We start from the raw sequence: 14945 nt of genomic DNA, 5'->3' as shown, positions 1-14945 counted from the left end.
CTAGCACCTACAGCTACAGCTATACACAGTTAAACACAGCTCAACTCTTGGCCAAATTAAATAAAACCTTGCACGAAAGGCCTAGTTACCTTAATTCCCACTACCGGATACACCATGCGTGGCTTTTGACAAAAAAATTATAAGGCATATATAAGGCAAGAAAAAACACAGTCTGAAAGGACAAACAATCATCAGGACCAGACTCAGGGCACAAATGTTGAAATTATCAGACAAGAAATTTAATATAACTGTGATTAAATATGCTACAGGCTCTGATAGAAAAAGCAGATGGTAATGAGGGTAGAGAGATAGAAACTCTTTAAAAAAATTAAAAAAAAAAAACCCTCAAAAAAGTAAATGCTAGGGGCAGCCCAGGTGGCTCTGCGGATTAGCGCCACCTTTCGTCCAGGGCCTGATCCTGGAGATCCGGGATCGAGTCCCACGTCAGGCTCCCTACATGGAGCCTGCTTCTCCCTCTGCCTGTGTCTCTGCCTCTCTCTCTCTCTCTCTCTCTCTCTCTCTCATTCTCTCTCTCTCATGAATAAACAAATAAATCTTAAAAAAAAATAGTAAATGCTAAAAGTCAAAAACACTGTAACAAATGAAGAATGCCTTCCAAGGGCTCATTGGTAGGCTCAAAATGGACAAGGAAAGAATCAGTGAGCCTGAAGGTCAACAGAAACTTTCCAAACTGAAAAGAGAGAGGGAGAGGGAGATGGGGAGAGAGAGAGAGAGAGAGAGAGAAATTTTTAAGAACTGAGATGGAATAGTCAAAAACTATGGCACAATAGCCAAAGGTATAAAACATAAGTGTAATTGGAATGCCAGGAGAAGAAAGAGAAAGAAGTGGAAATATCTGAAGGTATAATAACTGAGAACATTCCAAGGTTTTTGGAATTTAAAAAGATTCCAATAAATCTAGAAAGGTCTAGAAACCACAAACCACAAACATAGAAATATCAGATAACACAAATCACTATAAATTCAATATATATATATATATATACATATATATATATACCCCCTAGGTGTATATATTTAATTGCAAAAAATCAATGACAGAGAGAAGATCTCAAAAGACCCCACAGGGAAAAAACTCTTACCTTAAAAGGAACAAGTACAAGAATCACAGATGGCTTCTGATCAGAAACCACAGAAGAGCAAGAGAGTGGAGTGAAATAGCTAAAATATTGAAAAGAAAAACGCCAAATTAGAATTCCACATCTAGTAAGATTCTTCTTCACAATGAAGAGAAAAATCATCTTTCTCAGACAAATAAATAATGAGTAAGTTTATCACTAGTAGATTTGCCCTTCAGGAAATGCTAGTTTAGGCAGAGAAAATTATAGAAGTCAAAAACTTGGGTCTACAAAAATAAAGAACAACCATCAAGGAAGAAATAAAGGGAAAATAAAATATTTTCCTTTTTTATTCTTAATTGATTTAGGAGAAAGGAATAGACATTCTTGAAGAACGTTCAAGGGACAAGAAAAAAAAAAACATACTTTTTTTAAAGATTAGCATACCAGGGGCACCTCCGTGGTGTAGTTGGTTGAGTGTCCTACTTGATTTTGGCTCAGGTTATGATCTCAGGTTGGTGAAACTAAGCCTCTCATCAGGCTATACACTCAATGGGGAGTCTGCTTAGATTTCTCTCTCCTCCCACTTCTCTGCTCTCAAAATAAATAAATCCTAAAAGAGAGAGAGAGAGATTAGTATATTAAGGCCTAAGACAGAGCTCTGGAATAGCGCTTTGCAATCAATTATTAGTTCAAAGGTTGGCAAACTGCGGCCAAGGGGACAAATCTAGCCTGCTGACTGTTTTTGTATGGTCTGTGGGCTAAGACTGGTTTTTACATTTTTAGAAGGTTGAAAAAAGTTAAGAGGAATACTTTCTAACACATGAAAACTATACAAGAATCAAATTTCTGTGTCCATAAATAAAGTTTTATAAATAAACACTTTTGTTTACTTATTGTCTGTACTGCTTTTGCACTACAACAGCAGAGTTGAGTAGCTGCAAGAGAGACCATATGGCCCACAAAGCTCAAAGTATTTACTGTTTTGATCCTTTTCATAAAAAACTTCCTGTTTCCTGAACAAGCCCAATCATTTAATTTTTTCAGAGGATGAACCCAAAGTCTGAGAGATCAAATCATATTCTAACGTCATCTTGCTGGTTAGTAATAGAGGCAGCATTAAAATTTAGGTCTTCAGGTTCCAAGGATCTTTCCTCCCACATGAGAGAACTTACATTTTATTAGTATGAGCTCTAAGATCCCTGTGTCTAATACTACTGACTATAGGGACTGCAGAAGCAATGCTTATTATTCTCTGATTTCACATGATAAAGACTGTATCACTGCCAGGGAAGAAGTAGGAGTGACAGAGAAGCTTTGCCAATTTTCATACACAAGAAGGGGATGACTAAGAAATAAAGAGGAGTGCGTGTTCCCAGGGGACCCAAGAAGAAAGGCACTCCTATTGGCTTTTTTTTTTTAAGAATGTCAGTTATATTCCTTGATTTTTTTTCTTTCTTCTTTTTTAAAACAGGTAAAATCGGTATCTTCTTACCCCTAAACTAGGCATTTAAATATCAAGTGCATCTATTCTATGACTCCAGACTGCCTACATTTGGAGCAGCAGTAATACCCTTTTCTCTTCTGGAGATAGCAAGATTTAAGAAACAAACAAAGAAAAAAGATCTATTCAGGAAGCTCATCAGGCAGAAGCAATATAGGTCAAAGAAATAACAATTGAATAGGTTTCTAGGGCTGCTTACACTTTTACTTGTATTTGATGGAAGACAAAAACAGTACAATTAGCATGTACCACTTCCTACAGGGTGGGGGGGCGGCTACCTTATTACAGAACAACCCTCAAGAACTAGAAAAGACAGATAAAATTTGAAAAAGGAGAGCTCCCGGGGCAAAGAGGACATGTGAGACCAAGATCCAAAAGAAAAGGGAAGTGCAAAGGTGAGCCAGATATTCCATGCAACTACTCTGTAAGCATGTAGTCAAATTCAACGTCTATCCATGAAAATACTCTTAGCCAATTTCGAAAGTAAAGGAACTTGCTTAACCTGATAAAGGGTATTTACGAAACATAGCAACCATAATATTTAATAGTCACACTTTGAAAACTTTCCCACTGAGATTAGGAATGAGACAAGGCTGCCTGCTATGACCACTTCTATTCTGTGTTATCATAGAGGTCTAAGCCAGCACAACAGGCAAGAAAATAAAAGGAAAGGAAGGAAGGGAAGACTGCAAAGGAAGAAGGTAGTTTGATTGTGTACATGGAAATTCCATAATAATCTACACAGAATTATTTGAATTAATAAGTGAATTTAGGAAAGTCATTGGATAAATAAAAATCAGCTGTATTTCTGTATACCCACAGACTAACAACCAGAAAATATGTTTTAAAATGCTATCATTTATAATAGCATCAACTGACTTCAAATACTACAACTATATCTGAAGAAAGATGTGCCATACCTTTACCACATGGAGAACAGAGATGAAAGATCTAAATAATTGACGGGATACACCACATTAATTAATTGAAAGAGGCAAAATTTTAAAGACATTAGTTTATTCCTAAATTGGGCAAAATTTTAAATACATTAGTTTTAAAAAAAAGACATTAGGGGATCCCTGGGTGGCTCAGCGGTTTGGCGCCTGCCTTTGACCCAGGGCGCGATCATGGAGTCCCGGGATCGAGTCCCCACGTCAGGCTCCCGGCATGGAGCCTGCTTCTCCCTCCTCCTGTGTCTCTGCCTCTCTCTCTCTCTCTCTCTCTTTCTCTCTCTCTCTCATAAATAAATAAATAAATAAATAAATAAATAAATAAATCTTTTAAAAAAAAAGACATTAGTTTATTCCTAAATTGGGCTAGAGATTTGATTCTGTCCCAATCAAAATCCCATCAAAGAGGCTTTTAAAATTTGTAGAGTAATGCATATGTCTAAGAATAAGACGCTTCTTAAATAAGAACAAAACTGGACATATGCTATCAGATATGGACTCCTTATTGAGCTATATTAAGACTGTGGTATCAGAATAAGAATAGCCAAATAGAACAACAGAAAGTGCTAGAAAGCAGATAGAGGTCTACATATAAATGATCACCTGATTTATAATGAAATGACCTTTCAGAGCTGTGGAAGAGACTTTTCAATAAGTAGCATAGGAGGTTAATTGGATATACATGTGGAAAACAAAATAAATATGGATCTCTTTTTTATGTCATAGGTAAAAAAAAAAAAATCAACCTCAGGTGGATTTTTTACCTACAGGTAAAAGGCAAAACAATTGGGCTTCTACAAATCAAAATAGGAAAGTAACTTCATGACCTTAGGGTAGGCAAACATTTCTTCAGCAGTCACAGAAAACAATAACCATAAAGGAAGAGGTTAGTAAGTTGAATTACACTTATAGCAAGATCTCCTAATCAAAGAGAGTCAAATGGCAAGCCACAGAATAATAAAAGATATTTTAAATACATATAACTGGGTAGAATATTTGTATTCAGATTTGTTTTTAAAAATTCCTACAAATCAATAAGGAAAAGACAATCCAATTTTAAAATAGGCAATAAACTTGAACAGAGACTATAAAAGAAAACAAAAGTGACCAAAAAAATATTAGAAAGACACAACACCATTAGTCACCAGGGCAAATCAAAACCACAATGAAGCACCACTACATACCCACCATAATGTCTAAAATTTAAAAGTTTGACAATCCCAAGTGTTGACAAGTAGGTAGAGAAACTGAAACACTCAAACTGATGACAGGAATATAAACTGGTACAACCACTTAGAAAAACTCTTTGTAAGAACTTACTAAATTTGGACATACATACTGCAGTCCCAGCAATCTGGTCTTAGGGGTATACCATGCAGAAATGCATTCACATGTACACCAAAAAACACACAAAACAGTTTAGAACAGCATTATTCATAGTAGCCCTAAACTGGAAATGTCCCAAATGCCCATCAACAAATAGTAGATGAATGAACCATCTGGAAAATGTTATAAAATGGACTGCTATACAGCAATAAAAAGAAACTACTGCTCCGCATCACAATGTGGAGGACTCTCTCAAGTAATGTGCACAAGAAGCCACAAAAAAAGGGGGTATATACATATATCTAAAGTTCCATGTATATTTCATCTACTTTCAAAATTGGAACACCATGGTATTAGAAGTCAGTTTAGTAGTTACAATGGGGGAAAGAGAGGGTGTAATTACTGGGAGGGTACATGAGGTAGTTTCCAGGGGAACAGTAATACTCTCTCTCTTGATCTGGGAGTGAAAATGTGGATGGATGTACTATTTGAAAATATATTGAGCAATGATTTATGTACTTTTCTGTGAATGTCTTACCCTCTAAAATTGTATGTTTAAAGAAGAATAGTGCAAATATTCTGGGAGAAGGATACAGCACCTCTTATTCTCAAGGGGGCACCTGAGCTATCTCAGGTATAGCAATGCAAAAAGTGATGGAGCTGCAGGATTGCAGGGATGGTGGATGAGCCAGAGGTGGTGTCTGTCACCATTAGACACACTCGCTCTGGCATCTGTGCAGCAGCTATAGATCAGAAGCAGTAATCCTTGAATGAGAAAGCTGGTATAGAAGCAAAACGAGATTAGAAACACACAATTGAGGGAATGTTTCACATTATCCAAAAGCTTTATTTTGGATAATGAAATTTTCCAACTCTTACACAAAGTATCTTACAATTTTCAAATAGTGGCTGAAATACTCTGCATTCATTCTACTGTCTAGTAAATGAAACCCAAAGTCCTTCAACCAGGTAAGAAGATTGAGACAGCTACTGCTTCTTATTACCCAGTATATTTTTTGCTCTTGAATTTGCTTCTTAGAGGGAAAGATGGGCCCATTATCTATCCCAGTTAGAGTATGCTATATCACTGGGCATACTAATTGGATCAAGTTAGACAATCGGGACCAATCAGGATCCTTCCTGGAGACCAAGATAAGGACACTGGAAAAAAGAAGACCCCTTTCATGTGAGGGACAGTGTGAAAAGGATATTAGTAGGTGGACATGAGAGACCATCTTCTTTTTCTCTAGTGTCACCATAGGAAGAAGTCAAGACAATGAGGTATCAAGTTAAAAATGCTGACAGTCCCATTCAAGTCCCTGGATCCAGCCATGCCTGAATTCTCAGATGTATGAGTCACATAAATTCCTTTTCTTGAGTTGGTTTAAATTTTGCTTTAATTCAGTTCTTTCAGGTTTTTTCTATAAGCCAGAAAGCCCTGAATCTCCATTATCACCCCCACCGCTATGTATGTATGTGGCATTCAAGTACCCAACAGACTGGACCCAATTTGAATTTCTAGTCTTGTCCAACCACTGTCCATCTTCCTATGGCCAACAGCATGTCCAATCTCAAGCCCAGGAAACATACTCCATCCAAGAATTACCAATAAGCCAAGTTCAACTTAAACCAATCTACTCCCAAACACACATTTGATAGCCAACACATCATTCCTGGTATGGATGATTAGAAAATACAAGAAACTGGGGCTTAGGCACAGATTTTTGTAAAGTGGGGGAGGGAGGTTGTAAGGCAGATGGCAGGCAGGGGAAGCGGTTTTTGCAGAGAAGCTTTTGAAAGCTACAGGAAGCCAAAGAAATGAAAACCTGGAATTGACAGCATATGCTTTGGCACGAAGCTAAATACCCTACGCATTGGGGTGAGACATCTGAGAACTTCCTAATCAGTTCTGCCAAGCAAGTTAAATGAGGTTTATCCCAGATTCATCCACTTTACCCTTGAGCCACAGGAAGATCTGGGAGTCAGCGGTCAAGCTCTCAGTCGGAAAGTCTAAAAGGTATTGAATGTTTGGACAGACAGCCTGACACCGTGCAGGGAAGTAAGTACTCATTTATTTGCACGGGAATTGTGCATTGACTCTAATAAAGCAAAACCATTACAAGCATTTCAGCCGGGGAGTGACCTCTTAGAAAAATAGCAACTAGAAATTCACTATGACACACTCTCTATTACCAACAGAATGTGAAGAAAACGTCACTCTCGATCTACTTTGTTTTCTCTTTACTTTCGGTAAACATAAATATTTATTAAACAATATTGCTTACCATCTAGATTTCCCTTATCCCTGTATCCCCTTAAGTTTCAAGTTCACTAACATGGACTTGTCCTGCCTAAAGGGTTGTTAAGAACCTGATTCTCAAGAGGGGGATATTCTTTGCCCACTTTTTCATCTCTGTCCTTTTATTTACACTGAAATGCCTCAAGTATATCCTCGCTACCTCTATCCCCCACCCCCATCTCTGCAGGCCACAAAGCCCTGGGTTATCAAATGTCCAATTCACCCATCCAACATCTTCCATGAAATCTCTTGGTAAATCTCTCCCCCATCCCATTTACATGTGCCTGTCTTACCACGTTCTGGTTCTCTTTTCTCCCCCCACAGAATTTAAACTTCTCAAAAACAGGAGTCATACCTCATTAATCATCATCTAGAAAAGGCTGTTCAGTAGTGGGACCTACTGCCAATGAGGACAAGCCAGGCGAAAAGCAGGGAGGAACAGCAGAGACCTCAGACAAACTGTGCCCTAGTGGAAGAACCCCCACCCTCACCCCAACTAAATGCTGCCTGAACCAGAGACTTCCAGGAACAATCTCTCTTTCAGTAATGCCCTCGGAGCACTCACAATTTCTCAGCCCTATTCTTCATTTGGGGAGAATGCAGATCAATAGTGTTGAGCTACTTTGTGCAATGTCACAGACCCTGGGGTTCCGGCAGAAGCCAGCCAGCAGCCAAGCCCCTAAACTATCTGCCATTCTAAAAGGTAAAGTGCCTTCCCCTAAAAAAAAAAAAAAAAAAAATCTAAAATATAATCAATAAATTTATTCTTTGGGAATGCATCCTTTCTATTTTGACCAGCTGCTGAATCAGTCTTTGTTTTAGGATGTATGGTCAGCAAAATGATATAATGGCATCTTCCTGCTTGGTTTGGAATCTGAATACAGTAGCACTTACATAGCAGCTTCAGGGAAAAATACATTGGACATTTTTTTCAAGTTGCTTTTCTCCTAGAGAGGTCACAAACATGAAAAACAAAGCTAGCTCAAACAAGTGTCTGGCTTGGACTGGGCAATGTACATTTACATCATGTTTTTCTAATTGAAATGAGTTGCTAGTGACTAAAAATGAATGGCAACAACAAGGCTTTCTGAGCAGCACATACATACCCTTTGCTTTAACACAGTCCTCACCTGTCCCTGATACCTTCCCAGCCCTGAAGTTCAGTGTCACACGCCATTCATCATCACACATGGGTGGCTTGGTTTGCTTTTAGAAAAAAATAAAAGTGTTGTTTGGTACCCATATTTCTATCAAAACTGGGTCAGAAGGCCCCATGTTTCCAGGAACATAGGTCCTTAACTCTGAAAGCAAACAATAATTGCTTTACTCACCAATTATCAACACCTTTACCTGCAAAGCTTGCTGTTATCCTTCTCTTCACCTATGAAATTTCCACCTATTTCTCAAAGCCTGTCTCTACTAGGTCTGATCATACAATGTTCTTCCTCTGCACCGAACTGTACTTACTGGCTTTGTTATCTATTTGCTATCTAATCTGACTTATAAAATTCCATGAATTTTTTCCTAAACTGTCATTAACATCCTTCATTGTAAATTTTCTGTTTATTTCTAATATCTCTCTCCAAGATAAGTAAAATGATCTGAAAAGTAAAATCTCTGTATATCCCCCACTTTGTCATAGGTCAGAGAGACTCAGGACTTTGTGGTGAGATAAGATTTGGGTTTAAATCTCTCAGCGTCAGACTCCTAACTCGGGGAAATGAACAAGGGGTAGTGGAAGGGGAGGTGGGCAGGGGAATGAGGTGACTGTGTCATGGGCACTAAGGGAGGCACTTGATGGGATGAGTACTGGGTGTTCTACTATTTGTTGACAAATCAAACTCCAATAAAAAATATATATCTACAAAAAAAATAAATCTCCCAGTGTCCCTCTACTCAATAACTATCTCACATAGGGCATGTGGTTGAACCTCTTCTTCAGCCTCAGTCTTTTGTCCATAAAATGGGAGTAATAGCACCTAATTCTTGCTAAGAGGCTGTGATCTACAAAAAGTTTTACAAGTGCTGAGAATTATCAGTCCACTACTTTAAGACAGATTCACAGCTTTGTAGGCCTGGCGACTTTTTATTTAGAAAAACAAGTGCTTTCTCAAGCATATACTATGTGAGTGGCCTTGTGTGGGATCCAGGATAAAAATCATGGTTTAAAAAAAAAGCAGACCACAGACAGTGGGTGAGACAAATATTAGTGTAAGTACAAACCAGGATGAGGACTTCAGTATATCATCAATCCAAGATTATCTAGCCAGGCAAAATCAAGTAAACAATAAGAATGGGGGTAATAACCATTTGCACCTTGTATCCACACCTGCACCTGCCCACACACCTGCACCCAGACTAGTCCATGCATCTCTACCAATACTTGTTCATCCTCCCTCCCATATTCACCCACCTCAAGCTGCCACTCTACAAGTCAATAACTCTACAAATGTTCACCAAACTCCTATTATTCCAAACACTGTAAGAGATACCAAGGGTAGAGACGAAAAACACCGCAAGGTGTTTCAAGGGTGGCTCACAATCTGGCACGAGACGCAGCCAGGCAGCAGCAGTCTCTCATTTTCACGTCTCTTCCCGTGGGCATTAGAGGCCTTTAGGCTTGAGGAAACAGACTCATCATCCTCGGCGACTGCAGAGGCAGATCTTTCCCATTCCACCCTCTCCACCTAGTGTCTGGGCCACTTGTTTTCTATGAGCCTTCTCAAATCCACTCTTAGAACTATGGAGCAGATTCTCCAAGGGATTTGGGAGTGCCTCAAATGCAGGTCCCCAGGAACAGAAGAGGGAACCATTACCCTGAAATACAGACTTCCCAAGAGATTCACTTTGGAGGAGGTCATTGAGAGGACGTGACCACCCAGTGACCCAGGAGCTGGACCTGGGCACTCAGAGGCTCCCCACGCCCTCTTGTCCTTGGAATGTTTGCTCTGCCCACCGTTCCCACAGTGGGAGCCTTCTGCAAGGACACAGCCCGGGGAGAATAAGGTGTTGTTGAACTCCCTCCAGACTGAATGCCTACCTGGACCCCATTAAGGCTGCTATAAAAACCTTAAGACTCCGGCAGGCAATACAGTATAGAGGTCTATTATCTTGCAGCTGCTCCAGACAAAGCTCATACGTAAATTTCCTTGCTAATTAAACCTGCCACCTACCAATCGGAGGTGACCTGTTTCCTCTGTCCCCTTGCCCTCCTTGTACCCAGCTGGGTTTCAGATTACACCCGAGAAACTCCCAGGGCTGCAAACCAACAACTCTAATCAAAATTATTACATAATAGGCAGTTGGTGTGACAGGCTCCACCTCCTGGCGTCACTGTGCCTCCTCTGTGCAGCATGCCAGCAGGTTCTCGTTTCCTCCCAACCACTCAGCCTCCAGGGGCATTTGGTTATTCCTGTCTGGTAGATGAGGAAATTGACGTTCAGAAACACCATCAACAGGGTTTTAATAGCCTGTTGTATGACTTTAAGACCCACCAGTCTCAGGTCTCTGGGCTCGGGGGGCTGGCCAGGTCTTCAGGAAGCCCGGTACAGGTGACCAAGGGCTGTCACCACTTCATCCCATTCACACAGGTTCATGCAGTGCTCATCTCAGAGGGCTTTGCCTGAGGTGTGCATCCCTCCAGGCAAGGAAATAGTTTCCTGGGTAGAGCAGATACTAGTGAATAAGAGAACTCTACCATGCAAAAACTTCAAGATGACTTCTCCTTTTTTACTAAGTATTGACAAAAGCCAAGACCGTGCATCTCACAACTCACTTGGATAGCCTGGTGATGTGACATCTACTTTGTTCCTACTCGAATATTTACGCTTTTTAACTCTCCATCCATACCAATGGAGGTTGTCTGCACCCTATGTTTCTAACACCTAAGTAGAAGGATTAATTTTCTAGTCACAAAGCAGCCACGCAAGGATGACCAAAAGTTGTAATGGGGGTATTTCAGCCAGCTGTAATCTCCAGGCCATCAAATGCATTCACTCGGTGTCCTGTCTCTAGGGGGAAGTGATGAAGAATATCCTTGGGTGTCAGTCAGAAATCAGGCCTGGGTCTGATTTCTGGTGCTGCCACTGAGCAGTGTTGTAGACTTATGTAGATTAATGCTTGTTCTAAGTCTTAGAACATTTTGCCATGTTCTAAGGAGCATTGCTCTACCTTTTGGACAGGGTCGGGGGCAGGAATCTAGGCCATTGCTTCCTTGATCTTCTGCTTTGGTAGCCAGGAAAATTAATAGTGAATTTACACACATAGACACACCCTTTAGGGAATGTACATGTGGCAGGAAATGAATTGCCTCTTCTAGGTCTCGGGAAGGCAACAGTGAAGCATTCATAAGCTTTGCAGTTTGTAACACTTCAAGCAGGTACTCTGAGCTATTATTTAAGATAACTCATTAGGTTTAATGTTCATCTTAACGGCCTACTTATAAGCACTTTTGCTTTCCTTGCACTTTAAAGAACTGGGTTTCATGACTGATTATTGCTCTTACTATAGACTTAATGGTTCCAAATTCTGGATGATTATCTTTCTCATCTTGACTATTTCAGAAAGTTTTTCTCCATGTTTAAAACTAATATTGATTCAACCGATGCTTACTGAGGTCCTACTGGCAGGTGCGTTGCTAGGTACAAGGCAGATGGATCCAAAGAAAAGTGAAAAAGGGATTCTTGCCCCCAAAGAGCTCATCATCTAGCTCCGACTGTGGTCTCCAAACCATCAGAGTCAGCATCATCTGGGGACTGGTTAGAAACGTAAATTCTCAGGCCCCACCCCAGACCTGATTACATCAGAAACTCTGGGGTTGACCTCAGCCATTTGTGTTTGAAAAAGTCTGCTTCAAACAACTATCATTGTCATCAAATGTCAAAATAACAAGTATTAGTGTTTATTAACTAAATCTCAAAGTTTCATTTATCTTTTGAGGAAACAGAAGCCCATGGACCAAAGGCCACATGAGGTGGAGAAATTGAAACTGGAACTCAGTTACCTGCCCTCCCCCCCGCACACACACACCCAACTCTACATATAGCCAACATCCTTTTTCTTTTCTGATGCTTTAATCCCCAAATCTTATGGGGAACCCCAAGTACTACCAACCCAAAGGAAAAACCTTCCCTTTTCAAAGAAAACAGAAGAGAAACTACTGTCTTTGAAAATAAGGACCACTAACAAAAATTTAAATCTGATCTACTGAAACCATCCAGTAAACTAGCAGTAATTTCCCAAACCTTTAACACATCCAAGTTCCATTTACAAGACTTGAAAATTGGGAGGCTGGGGGAGAGAAGTATAAAAATACAATGAATAACGTGATCTGAATAAAATCTGGAAAAATATACAGTATGCAGAAGTGTCAACTGTGGTTCGCCTTCCAGGGGAGAATTATAAACGATCTTTTTTCTTTGTATTTTTCTGAATTTTTCCCAATGGTTGTATATTACTTTGGTAATCAAGAAGAAAAGTAAAACTGCTTCTTGAAATGTTACCTCCAAATCACTCAACATGAAGGCTTATTTTGTAATTCCATTTCTCTCCATACAGCAGGATACTGTGTGTGTAGTAATTATTTATATCATGCCATATGTTACGATGAAGATGAAATTCTGTAAATACATTCCTTCCAGCAGGCACTAAAAATGAAGAGGTTAAATGCTTTCCTAGGTTCAAAGCACTATGAATTAAGATAAGCTAACTGTGAAGCTAAAAGAAACATTTATTGAAATCTCTGAGAGCATCCCTTTTGAAAAACGTTGATGTGACACATAGCTCCTTACTCATACCGCCCTGATGTTTAACCCCTGGCACAAAACAGAATGTTCAGCAATTCCTGGCAATGTCTTAGGAGTTCAGGGGATAAAATGCATGGGAAAATATCAGAGAAATAAGAAACAGAGAGTGATCCTACTTTCATATAAAATTCTGTCCCCGTGGACAAAAAGACATCCAAAATTACTGGCAAATTTCATTGTCCTTGATACCCTTTAAAAAATGTTTTTCTTTCTCAAGAAATGTTTGCTCATTTAAAAAATATCTACATCAGTTACCTTACTCAATGAGCCATAAATAAGTAGATAAATAAATAAGAACGTCTCATTTAAAGAGACATTTCTGCTGCAGAAGCACTGCTGTAATGTTTCACTTGATAAGACAAATTCATTCCCTTGAAGAAAAACTGGCATTGTTTTACTGAAACTCTGAGCAAAATAAATTCAGTGAGTGTTAATTAAGCCTTTTAAATGAGGCAGGAAAATTAAGTTAACCAATGTGATGACTACGAAAAAGGAAATTCTAGCGGCTACCTGTTTTACCAAAATACCTCACAACAGCTGACATTTCTAGAATTTACAGATGCTTTCAGGAAAGAATGAGTTGCGCGGGGGGGGGGGGTGCAGATAATATATTATACCTCAACATTTATACTATCTAAGATTACCAGACTTTGCAACAATTCGCTTAACAGTAGTATTAGGGAACTCAAAAGAACTTATTATCTTGGGTTTGGCTGTTGAGCATGCAAGCTTTCACTTACACAGGGGCATCCGCCAAAGACCCTTAAATTTCCCTCAGTCCTCTGCTTACTTTTTTTCACAGAGCAGCCTCACTCACTGCAAAATTGATAAATTAGTAATAATAAATAATATAAAGAATATACAACTCTCAGAAAGTTTCTCCAACCCCCAGTTCCCAAACCATATAATTACCCCACCTGCCTACGCAAATTGATCTACAGCCGGCTCGCTGTTATCATGAAGCTAAACCTAACAGTCCCCTTTCAAACACTTTTTGACAGAACGCACACAAACTTGTGGCTGGGTCTGTAACTCCATACAGACACTTAGAAGCCTAGTTCTCATTCTTCCGTCGCTCATCCCCCTCTGGTGAGAAAAGGGTCCAATGTGGGGGTTTTGCCTAAGGCTGCCTATTTCTGCAGTCTTACTTTGGGGCTGCTAAAAGGTATTAATTAAAAAGTACCGGCAGACCCAGCTTCTAAGCATTGATCAATGCTGAGGGAACAATCCCAAGCCAACAAGCCCCAAAATACCTTCGATTTGTAACACAGACAAGCCGCTCCTCTCAACAAGAAATAACGTGCCTCCTCCATCAAATTTAAAAATTAAAATTAAATGCAACAGCTTCCATTCTGAACAACATTAAATTTTCTGGGTCACTTTTTTTCTGTCTCCCCGGGGCCACGTCTACAGCCTGACAGTGGCGGTAGATAGGGTCTCTTCATGCAAGCAGTTTAGCTGTCGCCCTAAGAGCGTGGATGCCTTACCGTTGCTTGTCCCGCAGCAGGTCCCAAAGGGCTGACCTCCCCCCACCCTGCCCTCCACACCTCACCACCACTTGCTTTCTTTTCCTCCAAACTGCAAAAGGGCGAGCTTCTTCAGAGAAAAACTTAATGAACGTCTGCTTCTGGGGTAAAGGTGCCCCACCTGCTATCACAAAATCCTAAGACTGGAGGGAGGTACCTAGGAGCACGCACCCTGTGCTCGCTGGACCCAGTCAGTGAGCGCTTGGCACCAGAACCCCGGGAACATGATTTATATGCAGACCTGCACCCATCCCACACAAGTCCGCACGCCAGCTTGCCTAACCACTTATGTAAGCTCGTGCCTCTACAGTCCCAAACCGCACACACACGCAGACACACGCTCCGACACCTGTCACGCATCTGAAATGGACAGCGTCCACACTCAGGGGATGAGATGAAAGCAACACATACGAATGGGGGGAGGGGGAGCTGCCGTCTTAAAACCTCTCTCCCCCCA

At 40.2% G+C, this 14945-nt stretch overlaps 1 protein-coding gene across 20 annotated transcripts in view; it reads right to left on the bottom strand.

Annotated features, from left to right (window-relative positions):
• Positions 1-14945, bottom strand: part of RGS6 (regulator of G protein signaling 6) — a 570894-nt gene that overhangs the window by 533850 nt on the left and 22099 nt on the right. Inside the window, exons 1-2 of one of the 20 annotated variants that reach the window (XM_072839237.1) lie at positions 1527-1687; positions 1104-1182 (exon numbers count right to left, since the gene is read on the bottom strand). The exons of 12 other annotated variants lie outside the window; for them this stretch is intronic. The gene's annotated coding sequence lies outside the window, so the exon portion shown is untranslated. Of the gene's footprint in view, positions 1-1103; positions 1183-1526; positions 1688-10652; positions 10818-14449; positions 14773-14945 lie in introns of those variants that run through there. 7 more of the 20 variants (XM_072839240.1, XM_072839251.1, XM_072839238.1 and 4 more) reach the window with 7 other exon arrangements.

Source organism: Canis lupus, chromosome 9 (genome assembly GCF_048164855.1).
Source record: "Canis lupus baileyi chromosome 9, mCanLup2.hap1, whole genome shotgun sequence".
Taxonomy (NCBI): domain Eukaryota; kingdom Metazoa; phylum Chordata; class Mammalia; order Carnivora; family Canidae; genus Canis; species Canis lupus.
This window is presented reverse-complemented; position numbering and strand designations above follow the sequence as displayed.